Here is a 17,550-nt window from a genome sequence, read left to right as displayed (position 1 = left end):
GTCTTTAACCTATTTAGGTTGAAAAGAATTACAGGTCAGTAGTCACCCACTCTTGTCATACTTATAGTCACGTTAGTTAGGCCTTTCAGATACATAGATATATATTTCAGATGGATAGGTAATCTTCAAACACTTCATAGACCTAGAGTATATGGCATTTAAATGTTTTAATAACTTAGAATACTGTTGATGTGAGACACAGTTGCTCCTGGCATCACTGATCTACTCCAGAGAGGATGTTGGGCATCGAAGACACTCCATATGGAATTTGTCTTCTTGGCAAAAATGGCCTGTTGGGCATAGCACTGCCCTTGCCTCTACTGCTGACAGTAAGCATACTGTCCATTCTGGACAAATAGGACATAAGGAAAGCGACTGCTGAACCTTGCCAAGACAGGGTAAGACAATCTTTCAAAATTTCCTGCTTCTGAAAATGGTCTATCAGATATTCTAGGCCTGTAGTCAAAAGTGGATGCCCCAACATTGCAGAGAAACACTGGGTGACTGTCCAGACAGCCAGCTGTCTCTGCCATTTCTTGCATTTTTCAGAAGTTGCTTGCTTGTACTTCCTGTTTACTCAGGTAATACTATTTTCCTTCTTAGGTCTTTGACGGGGTTGAAGCATAGATGGTCACAATTTCATTCCTCTCATATCTTGGCTAGATTTAGATTCTTCAGGATTAGGACAGCTGTTGGTGTAATCTCTGTAATTTGCCATTTACCTGTGGTCTAGACATTTAGTATGTGTTTCTTGCTTGATGTTGTTCTTGTTGGTGTAGTTCCATTTTTGTTTATGTTATTATTCTTTCTCCTGGACAATATTTGATAACTTTTCTTATTGTATATGGTTTTGTATTAGGTTTAGAACCTTCTTATTTAGACAAAAAGGGGAAGCATAGTGGTATTTGACCTTGGGCTATCTGGCCCAATGTAGGCAGTGCTTCTTGTCTGCCTATGTGACCTCATGAAAGGGAAGAGAAGGGGGGGGTCATACTCCCTTGTGTGGTAAAGACTGGGTCAGGCAGCATAAAGCAGCGTGTGATTGGTCCTCAGCTTTCCAAGAACTCTGCAACTGGATTTACCACATCCTGTATTTGTGAGTGTATTTCCCCATTTCACATCTTTTTTTTTAATAATTTAATTTAGTTTTACATATTGGCCACGGATTCCCTTGTTCTTCCCCCTCCTGCCCCTCCTACCTTCCCCCCAGCCCATCCCCCATTCCCATCTCCTCCAGGGCAAAGACTCCCCTAAGGATTGAGTTCAACCTGGTAGATTCAGTCCAGGCAGGTCCAGTTCCCTCCTCCCAGGCTGAGCCAACTGTCCCTGTATAAGCCCCAGGTTCCAAACAGCCAGCTCATGCACTGAGGACAGGTCCCGGTCCCACTGACTGGATGCCTCCCAAACAGATCAAGCCAATCAACTGTCTCACTTATTCATATCTTAATAAAACTCTGATACCCTTTAAACAGACTCTTGTGTATTTAGCTTACAGTCCCCCTTCCTCTTCCTTCTCTGCTTTGCACTGTCACATGAAGGTGTGAGCATTCAGCTTCCTCTCCCACTTCCTAGCCCGCTGCCTGCTGCCATGCCTGCCTGCCAAGATGGCCTCTTGTCACTCTGGAAAACTTAGGCCAAAGGAACTCTCTCTTCTACAAGTTCCCTGATCATGGTGTTGTGTCACAGCAACAGGAAAGTGACAGCTGCATTTCCTGTCACTCTCTCCATTCTCCCCTCCCGGTCTCAGGCTTTGCTTTGCTTTTTGTAAACCCCTGGGTCTACCTAGCATTGCCCATGTGTGCTGGTGTTTAGGGCCATCTACTGCAGCATGGGAAGGCTCTCAGGGGCCACATCCTTAAAGAAAACTGGCTCCTCCTCCGAGCAGCCATCAACTGCCAGTAGTTCCTCAGGTGGGTGTCAGAGGTCATGTCCGCCTCTCCCCTCCATGCAGGGATCTTCTCTGTCTTGTTCTTGTACAGGTGTTCCCATGTTTTCACACTGCACAGCATTCCTATGTATCACTGTCCAATAGTGACAGGAGAACCCTGTTTTGTTGTAGTTGTCTACAGCCTCTGGCTCTTACAATCCCTCTAGACTCTTTCATCCTGATCCTTGATCCTTGGGAGGAGGGGTGTGATACACAGATGTCCCATTCAGGGCTGGATCCTCTGTAGTCTCTCTTCTCTGTGTGTTGACCTATGGTGGGTCTGTGTTAACCACCATCTCCTGCAAAAGGAAGCTTCTCTGATGAAGGCCTGAGATGTTCTAATCTGTGAATATCAGTACAACTCATTAGAAGTCAGTTTAATACCACATCCATTCAGAAGAACAACAGTAGATTCTCCTCTGGGCCCTGTGATCCCACTAGCACAGTGTCAGACATATTTCCATCTCATAGAGCAGGCCATAAATACCATCAGAAATGAATGGTCGGTCACTGCCATTGTAGTTATCTGTCCACTGTCCCCTGTGTACTTCCTTCCCCCAAGGAAAAGATTTGCAAAAGAGTCTTTTGTGACGGTCCCTGTCCTTGAGCACACTTGTAACTTCAGCCCATGTCTCCGGGGACCCCTCTCCCACAATTCAGCATTTCTAACTCACTGCCCATACCCAATCAAGATGAAAGTCACCACATACAGGAGACAAATAGAATCTGATGGAAATTTCTGCCCCATCTTATTCAGAATTAGACTCAGAGTCGCCTGCCAAGCCTGTTGGCCTGGACTGTAGACTAGTTTATGTAAAGGAAGCCTTGGCATTCTGGTTCTTAGAACTACAAGTTTCTATCTCGATCCTCCTGTCTCTACCTCCTTAGTACTGGGATTAGAGGCCTGCACTACCACACTTGGTTTATGGGCTTGTGCATGCCAGGCAAGCATCCTGCCATGAACCAAGCTGTGTCCTCAGCCTCATCCACTATTTTTTTGTTTGGTTGTTTGGTTGGTGTTTTTTTAAAGACAATTTTCTCAATTCCTAGGAGTGGTGGGGACTGTCGTCAGACTGGCCTCAAATATAGAATAGAAACTCTGGTCTTACACATGTAAGCACATGAGTTTATGTATAAATGGATTTTAATTTCCAGTTTCTGAGGTTAGTCATGTATAGTGTATGGTGTTTCAGAGAAAAGATTAATAAAACCCATGCCTAAAGCACCAATAAATAAAATGTCTAACATTTCTGGGGGCTCCTGTTGGGTTATGGTGATGAGGTTTTCACCTCCCTCATTGCTGGGGTGCTGGACTCCCAGGGCATGGGCCAGTAGACAAACATGGTGCTATGGACCAGCCCATCTGTAGGAGATGGGCTCTGCTGCCATCCTCGACCAAGGACCCCACAGCACAGCAGAAACAGCAAGGCCTAGGATCCATGTCAAGGAGTTCTGCCCATTGGTTCTGGTCCTCCTACCTCAGAGTATAGAAGGGAATACTAGTCACCTTCCAGAGCCCAGAATTGCCTGAGCATTGTTATGGAAGATTTAAAAAAGTGAAATGCGGGTTACAGTGACTCCAGTGCATTGGGTGGAGGGTTAAAGAGGACTGAATGTGTACATACAAATAAGGTGGACAGAGTCTGTGTGACCCCTCTCTTTTTCCCTTCTCATGAGTGATGATATATTTAAGGGGGAGAATATGGGTGCACAATAGAGTAAGTTTATCCTGGAAAATATATGACTGGAAACTTGAATAGGAGTACAGGTGATATTATGATGTTAAACTGTCTCCTGGACGTCTCCCTACATTCTGTGAAATAGTTTGGCCTTTGTTTGGGGGTGGACTGGCCCAAACCACAGCTCTCCCTGATGCTGTCTCTCCTGTTGCTTGCCAGCCTTTGCACGTTGGTTTCCCTGTCTGTTTTCACCATGGAGAAGTCTTGCCCCCTAGATTTCATATGCATCCACAATACAATCTTTACTTTAAAAAAAAATGAGAACAAAAAAATTCCATTGAATGGAATCTGGGAACTGTCATTCCTGAGTACACTGGTGCACTCTCCTGCGGGGCTTCCTCTTGCCCTGCCCACATCTTGCTCCAGCAAATTGACAGACAGGCTACTGCCTACTTCCCAGCAGCAAGCAGTTCTCCACCAGCTTGAGGCTGAATGGCTTGTCCATCCATAACCAAGCTCTGCCTTCACCTTGAGAGCACTTTGGTTTTATCATAACTGGATATGAAAGATAGATATGATAGTTTTTTCCTGATATAAACTTAAAATCTTAAAGAAAATCTGTTTAATTACTTAGTCTCTTAAAAATAAAACTTTAAAACTGTGGCTCAACACTTGCCATCTTTAAATGGTTACTAAATAAAGTCAATCCTTGGCTTCCCAGCTAGCCTGTGGAGGCCACTGACTGCCAGGACTTAAAATGAAGTCCCTGATTATAATACACACTCATAACTTCCACTGTCAGACAGAAGCCTACAGAGCCCTTTATGAACTATGTTAATTGTCTACAACAAAGTATAGACAAACAATAAAGAAGTTGCTATTGCCTATTTCTTTCATTATTATAATCAAATGCAAATTCTTGATTATTAAAATAAATGATTAATCAATAAACCTTCATTCCATGGATCTAGCTCCTCTTACTATTGCTGATATGATAAAAGCATGCCAAAATGTAGGCACCAATAAAACAAAAATCTCAAATTCTAGCAAAATCTTATGGCCTCTAACATGTTCAAATGTGAAAAAATAATGCCATCCTTTTCCTGGAGCTGATAGGCTTCTTACTGAGATAATTAAACACACCAATGGATTCCAACAGCAACAACAAAACTCTAAACCAGCATGTTATTGTTATGGTTTTAAAAGATTTCTATTTATTATTATTTTCTATCATGATGATACAGAGTTGATTGCCAATGCCTGCTCTCAATAGTCAAACAAACATGCCCCATGGAAGTTTTAAAAAGTAAGTTTTTTTTTTTTAATGTCATAGGAATGTAAAGGTAGGGTTGGGTGTGGTGAAGAATGCCTTTAATCCCAGTGTAGCACGAATCTTAAAAGGTCTTATAAATAAAAACAAACCTGGAGCCAGGTATTGGGGTGAATGCTGGAAGATCAGAGAGACAGAACAAGCCACATCCAACCTCACCTTGCCAACTTCTCAGCTGATCTTGTTTCCTCAAACTGGAAGCCTCTGTGTCCTCATCTGAATTGATCTCAGCTGAACTACTGCTAAAAGCCTAAAAGCTTTAAAAGCCTAAAAAGCTTCTAGTTCCTGGTCCTCACACCTTATATGCCTTTCTGCTTCCTGCCATCACTTCCTAGGATTAAAGGCGTGTGTCTTTTCCAAGCAACACATGAGATCTCAAGTACTGGGATTAAAGGTGTGTGCCACCATGCCCAGCTTCTATGTCTATCTAGTGGCTGTTCTGTTCTCTGACCCCAGATAAGTTTATTAGGGTGCACAATATATTGGGGGACATAATATCACCACATTCCAGCACTCAGGAGGCAGAGGCAGGCAGATCTCTGTGAGTTCAAGGCCCGCCTGGTCTACAGAGTGAGTTTCAGGACAGCAAGGGCTGCAGAGAGAAACACTGTCTCAAAAAAAGGGGGTGGGTGGGAGGACTTCTTTTGAGAACATGATGTCTTCAGAATCACTTGGAGGCAAGACTGGGGAAGATGGGTTCTTCATTAATGATTGATGTGGGAGGTCCCAGCCCACTGCAGGCAGTACTACACTGGGAAGGCCATCCAGGCTGAGGAAGCCTTGGGGAGTAAGCCAGTAAGCAGCATTCCTCCATGGTCTCTGCTTCAGCTCCTGCCCCCAGGTTCCTCCCTTGAATTTCCATCTTGGCTTCTCTTGATGATAGACTGTGGTCAGGATGGGAAAGCTAAATAAACCCCTTTTCCCCCACAATTTTGGTCAGGTCATGGTATCTTCATCACAGCAATAGAAACCAAACTTAACTGGAGGTTAATCAGGTGTGTGCCAAACAGATGTATGTATTAAGGATGTGTAACTTGCCAAAAGAGAAAAAAGGTGGTTGGAAATAATTAAAAACCCACCTGGGAGATCTGAACTGAAGCACTTTGAAGGAATCCAGATGAAATTCCACAAATACCAGAGAATCAGGTAACAACTAAAAGAAAACTTTCGTATACACTGGTAGGAATGCACACCTCCTCAGATGGATAGAGGCCTCCTCCCTTCCCCATGCTGCTGCTGGAATAATGAAGACTACCTTAGAGTAATTCAGAACTAAATAGATTTAAGATTAAAATCGCTCTTAGAAGGACTAGGGGCCTCTCTCCACATGAATGTTACATGTCTCTTATCTTTGGGAGTCCACAGCCCTTCCCACCAGGGAAACTAAAGTCAGTTTCTCAGTTGTGTCATGGCTCTCTTCTCCATTTTGCTTTCTTTTAGGTAACAAAGTTTTCACCTAGACTCCTCTGCTAAAATTTCCAGCCTGTGCTTTCCAGCTTGGGGACCACATGCTGCTAAAAAGTCAAAAAACAAAACAAAACAGAAAACAAATTGACCTGGGAGGCCCCTTCCTGTGCCGTTAACTGAGAGCACAGTCCAGAAGGTTGAAGAGGTGGGACACTTTACACCCAAGAGAAAGGCTGCTGACATCATTGTCCAGGGGAAAGGCACAAGCTCAGCGCAAGGAAAATCATTAAAATTAAGATTGAAAAGTATTGTTTATTATTTTTTAAATGATAACCAAAACTTGTTAATGTAACTAAAACAGATTTTCTAACAGTCCAATTTGATGAGTGTATAGTCTTACCCTTACTTAAAAAAAACATAAACAGAAATGTTTCTTAGATAGACAAGTACGTGAGTTCCAAATTGTCCCCATTAGATCATCCAGGCAGCCTTTAAAATTAATTCTCAGAAGGAACCTAACAATACCTCATTACCTAAAGGACATAATGTTGGTAGAGTTCACTTTTTTTTTTACTTTTGATAAATGTGCTTATAAAACTGAAGTATAGAACTGAATACTTGGATAAACTGCGTTAACTGCACAGCACATGTGCCCAAGGAGGGATTGCTACACTTAAGTGGCAGGACATCCCCAGGCTCAAGTGTACTTTTCCTTTGAGTGGGACCCTGGCCCTACCAGAGGAAATGGCATATTGTCCTCTTTATGAGAGAAGGACTCATGAGTTGGTAAAGTTTGCCAGAGTCTGTTGCTCTTGTTCCCAGATGTGCAGACAGGCCCACTGAAAGCCTATTATCAATAGAGAAGATGGGATTGATTCTCTCACAATGGGTAGTGATACCCTCAATGGTTGATGATACCTTTAGCAGTTTTCTTGTTCAGAATTGTTCGGCTAATCTGGGTCTTTTGTATTTCCATGTGAATTTTAGTAATGTTTTTTCAGTGTATGTGAATTGTATTGTATTTTTTATGGTGATTGCATTAAATCTGTTGATTGCTCTTGTTAGGGTGGATATTTTCATATTTATCCTACCGATCTATAAGTATGGGAGCTCTGTCTATCTTCTAGTATCTTCGATTTCTTTTTTTGCCCAGTGTCTTAAAGCTTTTGTACAAGTATTTCATTTGGTTAGATTTATTCCAAGACTGTCCCTTCCTCTTCCCCTTTTTTGAGGTTTTTCTGAATGAGATTGTTTTTGTCATCTCTTTCCCATTATGATTTTAATTTGTACTTAGAAATGTACTGTTTGTCATGGTGTTTTATCACAGCCACAGGAAAGGAACTAAGACAACTGGTTATTATACAAAGTTTCTAAATGAGACCTGAAAACTAGTTACGATGCCAAATGTTGTATTTTCTGTAGAAGCATTTGGTCAGGTGCAGTCTGCATGCACACACACAGTCATTGTTTTGCATATTCTACTGTACTTAAGACTACATAGGACAAGTTTTGTGTGAACTTCAGAGCTCTTCCTTGTTCTTCCTTGTTCATCATTCACAATATCTACATAAATTAGATATGATGAGGAATCTAAAGAGGACTTTAAATAGGTAGGATGGATATATTTAAAGTTTAAAGGGTGTGCAAAGATTACATGCCCTTTTAAAGATAAACAAGGTAAGCATCTGAGGGTTTGGCTCCTGCAGAGTGGGGTGGCAGATCCTTTTGAAAACCACAGAGAGGCTTGGCTTTGCAAAGAGTAAAGAATTCTGTTTAGAGCTGACCGAAAGAATGTTTTAAAGAGCTGATCTGAGCAGAAATGATCAGAAGGATGAAGGAGTCTTGAAGATGGAGGATCTTGTCTAGAATTCTTAACTACTAGACTAGTTCTAATTGGTGTTTCTGTTCTTTGTAGTTTATCTCAGGTCTATCACTATTTTACACGAACTTCTTGCAGAACATCTCATGGATTCAGTACTTCAACATTCCTCATTATGGATTTACAGTAAGTTGTCCTGTCTGTCACTGTACTTGGGGTCTCCAGCTGTAGTAACTGAAATGAATCCCAACCAAGTCCTTCCCCCACCTGTAATTTCTAACCAGCTACTCCCCAGGATTTTCCTTCTAGGAGCAAAAGATGAGAACTTTCCTGTAATTCTACCCAAAGGTCAGTGAGTTATCTGGGGTTTTCCCCAGTGAAATGTTATTTGAAGGAAATAAAGGGTGAGAAAAATCCCAGAGAAAAGAGGAAAGATTGATGATATGATGAAAAGCATACAGTTGTGATTCTACCCAATAAGGAAATAATGAAAGGATAAAGGACTAAGATACATACTTTATATCAGGAAATTAAAAGAAAGAGAAACCATGTGATACCCATAGACTTTGTGAAGCTTTCTCTCTCATAAAGTGTGTCTTAACAGACTATCTTACTCCCATAATCACAATTGGTTTTGATGAAAACAAGCAAGAATATATTGTTACTCTAAATCAATAGGAATTTATTAATTACAGTGTTTACATTGTTATGGACTCTGCAGAGAAGGATACGCCTGAGATAATCTCCTTAGAGAGTCTACCTCTTAGTAGTTGCAAAACACCATCATTTTGATCCTAAGTCTCTTGAGTGTGGGGGAGGGGCACTGCTTTTCTGGGCAGACTGAACTTGGTGGGGTTTTGTTTGTTTCAATTTTTTTTTTTTTGAAAATTGCAGTTAAGATTGAACATGAAGTTATAGCCCTGTTTATTCTTTGGAAACTTATGAAATATTAAACTATTTGCCTTTCTCTGTTTTTGTTTGTGTTACAGGCTTTGCAGCATAGTGCATTCCTGGGACAAAACTTCTGTCCAGAACGTAACACAGCTGAAGTCAGTAGATGTCATAACTATGTGATGTAAGCTTGAGTTCAGTGTCATAATGGGGACATACAATGCTGTTAGACTTAGAGGGGGAACCATCCTTTTGTGATTAACACTCCAGTTCCCTAGAGTGAGTCATTGTAACCAGTGCACAAATGGATGTGTTTTGATCCTACTGCTACATGGTGTAGACAATGTGCAGAAAGGGTTCTTTGGGCCTTTTAAAAATGGTTTTGGTACCTTGATTGTGGATTTTAGTTCCTTGTTTCAGAACACTTGAGCTTGACCTAGACTGCTCTGATAGCTTAGCAAGGACTCTCAGGTTCTACATGTATAGATTATGGTACCTGTGAGCAGAGGCCAAGAATGTCAGGGCAGCAAGGCTAAAGTGAGTAATCTTTGCCTGCCAGATTTCAGGGTCTTTCCTCTGCCTCAAACACTTCAAAAAATCAAAGATGTGTGTGTGTGTGTGTGTGTGTGTGTGTGTGTGTGTGTGTGTCTGTGTGTGTGTCTGTGTGTGTGTCTGTGTGTGTGTGTGTAAAATATCCTATCAGAGGATATGTCCTGCAATGAAAGAAACACATATTTCAGTATGTTGAAAAATATACTTTTTTCAACATTCTCAAGAAAATACCATTTTCCAATACCATTTAAATAGAAACAAAGATTTTTTTAAATAAAATTAAAGTGTATTATTTTCAAGTTATAATACCTCCCCTTTCTATGATTGCTGTCATTGATTTGCTTTTGATATATAAGTGAGAAAGGAACATGTTTATATGTTAAATCTCTAATGGATGTTCAAAATAATAATGAATAATAGTAACTTGAATTATTTTTGAATTACTGATAAGAAAACAAATATGGGGGGATATCTCATTTCCTACATCTCCTCTTTCCTGGCATAGTCTGTCATCCTAAAACAAATTCCTTACCAGTTTCTTGTCAGAAGGATGGAGATGGGTAAAGTGAAACCAGAGGCAGGCCGTCCACAGACCTCATACTTACTAAAGGATTGTCCTCACAAGAGGAAGAATAAATCTGCCCTTTCTGTGGATTTGGGAGCTTTTAAATCCTAAGAGATACACAGAGATGGAGACACACAGAGATGGAGACACACAGGGATGGAGACATACAGAGATGGAGACATACAAGGATGGAGACACACAGAGATGGAGACACACAGAGATGGAGACACACAGAGATGATGGAGACACAGGGATGGAGACACACAGGGTTGGAGACACACAGAGATGGAGACACACAGAGATGGACACACACAGGGATGGAGACATACAGAGATGGAGACATACAAGGATGGAGACACACAGAGATGGATACACACAGGGTTGGAGACACACAGGGTTGGAGACACACAGGGATGGAGACACACAGAGACGGAGACACACAGGGATGGAGACACACAGGGATGGAGACACACAGAGACGGAGACACACAGGGATGGAGACACACAGAGATGGAGACACACAGAGATGGACACACACAGGGATGGAGACATACAGAGATGGAGACATACAAGGATGGAGACACACAGAGATGGATACACACAGGGTTGGAGACACACAGGGTTGGAGACACACAGGGATGGAGACACACAGAGACGGAGACACACAGGGATGGAGACACACAGGGATGGAGACACACAGAGACACACAGGTGGTAATTGTAATATATCAATAACTTTTAGCCACAGCTGCTTTTCTAACCTGTGTAAAGGCCTTTGCATCCCTTTGTGCTCCAACTGCTTCCCAGGCTCTCTCTGTAGCCATGGACTACTGGGGATGTTCTATAGCATCTGTGGTTGTCATGCTCCCTTAGTAGACGAACTGACAGGAATTGTCTGACTCCTGGCGGAAACCCTTAGTCTCTCTGGTCCTTGGTCTAGAATTTGATGCTGTGTTTATTGCATGAATGTCTACTGAGTCAGCAGAACTGCACAAAGATTGATCTCTTGGAGTGTCTGTGTGTCGGTAGGAAGCTGAGGTTTTCTACTTCAGGAGAAACAAGTCCTTCATCCATGCCTTTCCCTTTGAAGAAAGGGCAGCATTATAGATTTAGAAGTAGATGACACCTTGAAGACTACAAAGTTGGACCTTAGTATGACTCTCTAAACTCGGCCAAGTTTACTGAGCCTACTTCCTCTATGCTTTTAAATAGATGTGATAGCTACGCATTTTTAATTGATTTTGAAATTAACAAAGTGACCTGATTCAAATAGGTTAGACTGACATATAATAAAAGTATAAGTACATCATTACTACCATCAATTAAATATAAAGAAGAAATTTTTAGGGATGTGTTGAAACTATGAGTTCTTAAAAAGAAGCAACAGTTAATGTACTGAACAAACTTTGACATTATTTTTGTGTGTGTTGAATTACAGATGTACTGGAGAAGAATACTTGATAATCCAGGGCATCGATCTCTCATCATGGGGCTTCTGGAAGAATCATGTGGCCTTAGCTTGTATAATGATTATCTTCTTATCAATTACCTATGTTCGGTTATTATTAAGAAAAAGAGGCATTTTTAACTCACTCTTCCACTTTCTTTGAATTAATATGATATTTAAAAAAAATGAAAACTTTGCTGGTGGCCATGCCAGGGGAACATCAGGGAGCACTTGAATTCAGGAGTTTGGCCCACCAGAATGTAAGGCACTGATGGGTGAATCTTGGATAGAAAAGGTTCTGAGGGCTTTGGCTTCAGAATGTCTCTTGCTAGTGCTGTGCCTTCACCTGTTTGCCACTGGCTGTTATCTGGCTTGGTGTGAATGGGGGAAGGGGATCCCCACTGCCTTTAATGTAGTGTGATTATCTCATGGAAATATCTCATTCTACTGGGCATTTTTACCTGTGGATTATTACGAAGATGATTTCCTCTTAAGCTGTACTGTTTCACTGAACTAATGATTTTATACAATATTAGTGGTAGTTTAAATAGAATTTTGATGATTAAGAGTTTTTACCAAATGAAGTAAGACATTATTATGAGTTTAGCTTAGTGGGAATATTAATATAGGTAAAAGTAGAATATAGTGTTGCCACTGCCCCTGATAAAGCAGGGGCTGCAGAGCATAGAAATTAGCAACAAGGAGGTGTCATACAGCTAGGACTTATGAGTTTTCTTGAGAGCCCTATTGACTGTGGCTTAGGTTAATGATTAAGGAAAACAATCGAGTCCCAGGAGTTAACTCAAGTTATTTTGATATTGGGAAATGTGTTCATGGATTTTGGTGTGCAACATAGCTAAAACAAACTTTAAATAACACCTCATGTAACTAGAAAACAAAGAATTGGATAGTTGAGATAATTGGGCAGAACTCTAAAATATGAAGAGTGAAACTAGTAATTTGTTTTTCTGGCAATTATAAAACTACTGTCTGTGTAAGCAGTTATGGCTGAAAAGCTCTTGATTTATGAGAATTCTAAAACATAAATGTTTACCTGTATGTGGGTGCTTGGGGACAATTTGTTTTTAACCTGTAATGAGTAAAATGTTTAATTCATTAAGGGAAATGGGAAACATGTTTTTTATACTTGTATTCATTTTAATCATTCAGTTAAAAATAGAATATAATCACATTGTAATTTTTATATTGCTGGAAAGATTCTGGGGTATATAAGCTGTAAGGGAAGTGCTGTGGGATGTATGGCAAATGTGTTGCTAATTAATCAATAAAACACTGATTGGCCGTTGACTAGGCAGGAAGTATAGGCGGGGCAAGGAGAAGAATAAAGCTGGGAAGTGGAAGGCTGAGTCAGAGAGACACTGCCAGCCGCCACGATGAGAAACAGTATGTGAAGATGCCGGTAAGCCACGAGCCATGTGGCAAGGCATAGATTAATGGAAATGGATTAATTTAAGCTGTAAGAACAGTTAGCAAGAAGCCTGCCACGGCCATACAGTTTGTAACCAATATAAGTCTCTGTGTTTACTTGGTTGGGTCTGAGGCTGTGGGACTGGCAGGTGAGAGAGATTTGTCCTGAGGTGGGCCAGGCAGGAAAACTTAAGCTACAAATGGCGTCCAACGTGGTGGCAAGAGTTTCCACCTAAAAACTGAGAAAAAAGATTCTAAAACGGAGCTAAAAACAGCTTCCTAATTGTCTCTCTCAAATGAGCGGCAGCTGCTGGTTTCAGCTACTGGTGGGTTCCTGGCATGCATGCTCAACCTGCAGTATGGCGGGAATCAGGCCTCTGCAAGTGGCACATTAAGCTGCATGGTGGATTTAGACATTGCTAGTATAAAACAAAAAAAGAGGTTTCTGGACTACATGCTGCTTGGATAAAAACATAGACCCACGATAGCTCCCAGAGCTGGCGGTAAACTAGCCATGTTGGGAAGCTGAGGTGGGCGGAGCCAGCAGCCACAGCTGCTGCAGTTTAAGGCAAGAGATTCACAATAAGACAGATTCAGATGTAATAGTTTACAATGTGTGTAAAAGATACGTAGGCTTGAAAGAGACAAAAAGGTGATATATAGAGTTATAGAAACAAATACATAGTTTTAAAAAATAAAGTCATTAAAGAGACAGTAAAGGTAGTATAAAAAATAAGCCACGTAAAAATGGATATTACACAGAGAATCTGGATTGTGTTGTCTTTGGGATTTTTAACTGCAGAAAAACATTTGATTGTAAAAGCTGTTGAGTTAAACCAATATATATATTTTAAAGATACCTTGACTTCAAAATTTGAATGTAAGGATATGTTACTTTGGAAAAGAGACTCTGCTTTTGTTCCCACAGAAAGCCAAAGGCTATGGATTTGTTCCAGATTAAGATACATCAGGTTTGACCAGCCAAGACCCCCTGAAAGATCTCCAATGACACCATGGCCCAGATGATCCAACATCCAGAATGGTTTGAAGGCATCTGGCTCAGACGATACAGCCTCATGGACTATTCCATAATTCTAAAATTTTCTTTGTATCCCCATAAGATACAGCGCCCCCCTTCAGCAGGAAGTAGTAAGAGAAGCTACGCCCAAATTCCCAAATTATATGTAATTTTACTTTGTTAAGGTTAAAACCTTCCTTTTTGAAAAAAAAAAAAAGGGGGAAGTGCTGTGGGATGTATGGCAAATGTGTTGCTAATTAATCAATAAAACACTGATTGGCCGTTGGCTAGGCAGGAAGTATAGGCGGGGCAAGGAGAAGAATAAAGCTGGGAAGTGGAAGGCTGAGTCAGAGAGACACTGCCAGCCGCCACGATGAGGAACAGCTTGTGAAGATGCCGGTAAGCCACGAGCCATGTGGCAAGGCATAGATTAATGGAAATGGATTAATATAAGCTGTAAGAACAGTTAGCAAGAAGCCTGCCACGGCCATACAGTTTGTAACCAATATAAGTCTCTGTGTTTACTTGGTTGGGTCTGAGGCTGTGGGACTGGCAGGTGAGAGAGATTTGTCCTGAGGTGGGCCAGGCAGGAAAACTTAAGCTACAGGGAAGAAATAAAGAAGTTAGAAGGAAGTCATCAGGAAGCAGTGAGAAGTAAGTCATCAGGAAGCAGTGAGAAGGAAGTCATCAGGAAGGAGTGAGAAGGAAGTCATCAGGAAGGAGAAAGAAGGGAAACATCAGGGTAGAAGAACAGAACAGAAAAAGGATAGAGTAGAACAAGCAATGGAAACAATAATAAAATGAACATCTAAGCTTTGACCCTCAGATAGGTCCTAGTGTGTCAGTTTGTCTGTCCGTTAGTTCACCTGCTCTGCATGTCCTCTTCAGTTTCTCTGACCTGCTGAAGACTTGCCATCCATCAACACCCTAGATGAGAACCTGACATGTTGGAGGTGTGTGTGTGTGTGTGTGTGTGTGTGTGTGTGTGTGTGTGTGTGTGTTTCCCATTTCGCTGGCTCCAGAGAGTTAAGGTTTACACTCTCAGATAGAAGAATCAATGGAGTGATTAGTCCTCAGATTCCATGGCTCACCTTTAATCCCTGGCCTGCTGAAGGTTGGATTCTACAACATCAAAACTTTATTTCCCTGTAAATCCAGCCAAAAAACCATTAACTGGAGTTTTCGGTTCTATGCTAGAAATTTTCAACAGTTGTTTAAAGAGATGTGATTACTAACTGTCTTCTAAATATTTAAACTTCTACTCATGGATAAATGCTACAGCCATCTTTACCCAAAAACATTCCCACCGTAATGAACTGTGGTGAATGCAGAGACTCATGGCTGCTCCAGGTACCAGAGTGAGTGACACTTGAGTGTTTAATCCTGAACAGGACACGTATACCATCTCCTCTAAAGCTTAGGACAGTGTGGAAGAGGGGTGGAAGGAGTACAGGAGCCAGAAGATGAGAAGAAGGGTGGGAAATGCTGTATTGTGGGCAGGACACACACAGCCATTGCCACCCTGATCCATCTCACAACATCTACAGCTGCCTGCACAAGAATGGGTCCCTCATCAGCACAGCAAGGGTCAGAGAGGGACTCAACAGGACCATACTCCATTCTGCCTGACTACTGCTACTGGGAAATCATGGGAGAGAGGCAGTCATTGATCTCACATGTATACTCACAGGAGAGCCAGCTAGGCTTCACTGGATATTCTAAAACCCAGGGTCACACAGACAGCTCTGGTTAAACTCTGTGGGTCATGAGACAAATCCAAAGATATGAATGCAAGAAAGGGACTTGTAAAGAGGGGCATTTGAAGGGGTTGGAAGATTAAACAGAAAGGTGGGAGGGAGGGAGAATGGCTGAAATACATTATATACATATATGGAATTGTCAAGTTTTTAAAATAAAAATCACAAATATAAAAAAGGAACTTCTTGTGTACAGTTTCTAATGAAGACTTTTTTCTACTTGGTTTTTGATATTCTGTAAATCAGCAATGGTTATATTTTTTTAAATTTACAAGATAGTAACAAACTAAATTATAAGTGAGAGAGTCTAAGCTCTGAGGTAATGTTATTAAATATTGCATGTTACTTCATCTCATTGATAATAATTATGAGAGGAAATCAATCAAATTTCTTTTACTTGGAAAAGAATTTGTCCCAGAAAATCTTACATTCTTTACATTTTTACATCTTCATCTTTACAGTGAGAATATAAGCAATCATCCACCAAATGTAATAGCCAATGAATCCATCTTTGGCCACTATCTGGTCCATAAAAATATATTTATTCTGTTTTAAAAGCATAGTTCTAAAATATGTTTAAAAATATGTTAATTCTATGATTAAAACAAATCAATGAACTTGGTGTGGTGGTGCGTGCTTATACTGTCATCACTTAGGAGGTGGGAAGATCAGGAGTTCAAGGTCATCCTCAGGTAGATCATATGTTTGACGCTAACCTGGGCTAAAAACAACACAACCTCAAAACAAAACAAAACAAAAAACAAAGAAAGAAACAAAAAAACCCCACACATAATGAATGACCACTAAAATGTCTTTGATGAGCTCATTAAATAAGATTTATGGATGCTGTCTTAGAGTTTCTATTGCTTTAATGAAGCACAATGACCAAACAGCAAGCTGGAGAGGAAAGGGTTTGTTTGGATTATACTTCTACATCACTTCTCATCACCAGAGGATGTCAGGGCAGGAGCCTGGGGGCAGGAGCTAATTGCAGAGGCCATGGAGGAGTACTGCTTATTTACTTGCTCATCATAGCTTGCTCAACCTCTTGCTTATAGAAGGCATAACATGCCTTACGACAGGATCTTATGAAGGCATTTCCTCAGTTAAGGCTCCTTCTTCTCTGATGACTCTGGTTTGTGTCAACTTGTCATAAAACCAGCCGGGACAGGTGGATACTTCCCTGTGGTGATGTAATGGCTCAGGAGTATTGACTGGGAGCTTTGACTATAGTTGCGGTATGAAGATAGGGTTCTTGTTATATGAAATATCCCTTGTGACGTTTCAGGAGGACTTTGATCAGAAAGTCACTTAAGCTCCAGGTTAACTCAGTGGTAAAGAATTTGAAAAGAGGCTCACCTAAGGAACATTGCTGAGACCCAGATGCTGGGGCCCTGCCTTGAACATCAGTATCTGTAGAAACTAGTTCTTGAAATACTTGCCTACTCCTAGATCTGCTAATTCCCAAGATCTTTTGCATTCCTAGAGATTACAGATTATGCTGCTGTATCTGCACCTTCACAGGTCTTTATTTCCCTTGTGTTTCTATAATTTATATTCATAAGTTCTTCATTCAGTCTTTTCCCATAACAGGATAGTACTCATCAATAATATGGATGTTTTAAAATATCTTACAAACTTATGCACATGTATCAAAAAATCCAATTTGGCTCTTGGTACAGACTCAGTGTGCCCTTAGTTCTTCCTGTTGCTGATTAAGTGGTTCCTTCTA

At 41.0% G+C, this 17,550-nt stretch overlaps 1 pseudogene; it reads left to right on the top strand.

Annotated features, from left to right (window-relative positions):
* LOC131920497 (ATP-binding cassette sub-family G member 3-like) overlaps positions 1-14,495 on the top strand; it is a 71,030-nt pseudogene extending 56,535 nt beyond the window's left edge.
* Positions 14,496-17,550: the final 3,055 nt, after the last annotated feature.

This window comes from Peromyscus eremicus, chromosome 10 (assembly GCF_949786415.1).
Source record: "Peromyscus eremicus chromosome 10, PerEre_H2_v1, whole genome shotgun sequence".
NCBI lineage: Eukaryota > Metazoa > Chordata > Mammalia > Rodentia > Cricetidae > Peromyscus > Peromyscus eremicus.
Note: the sequence above shows the minus strand (reverse complement) of the source record. Positions and strands in the feature narration are given on the sequence as shown.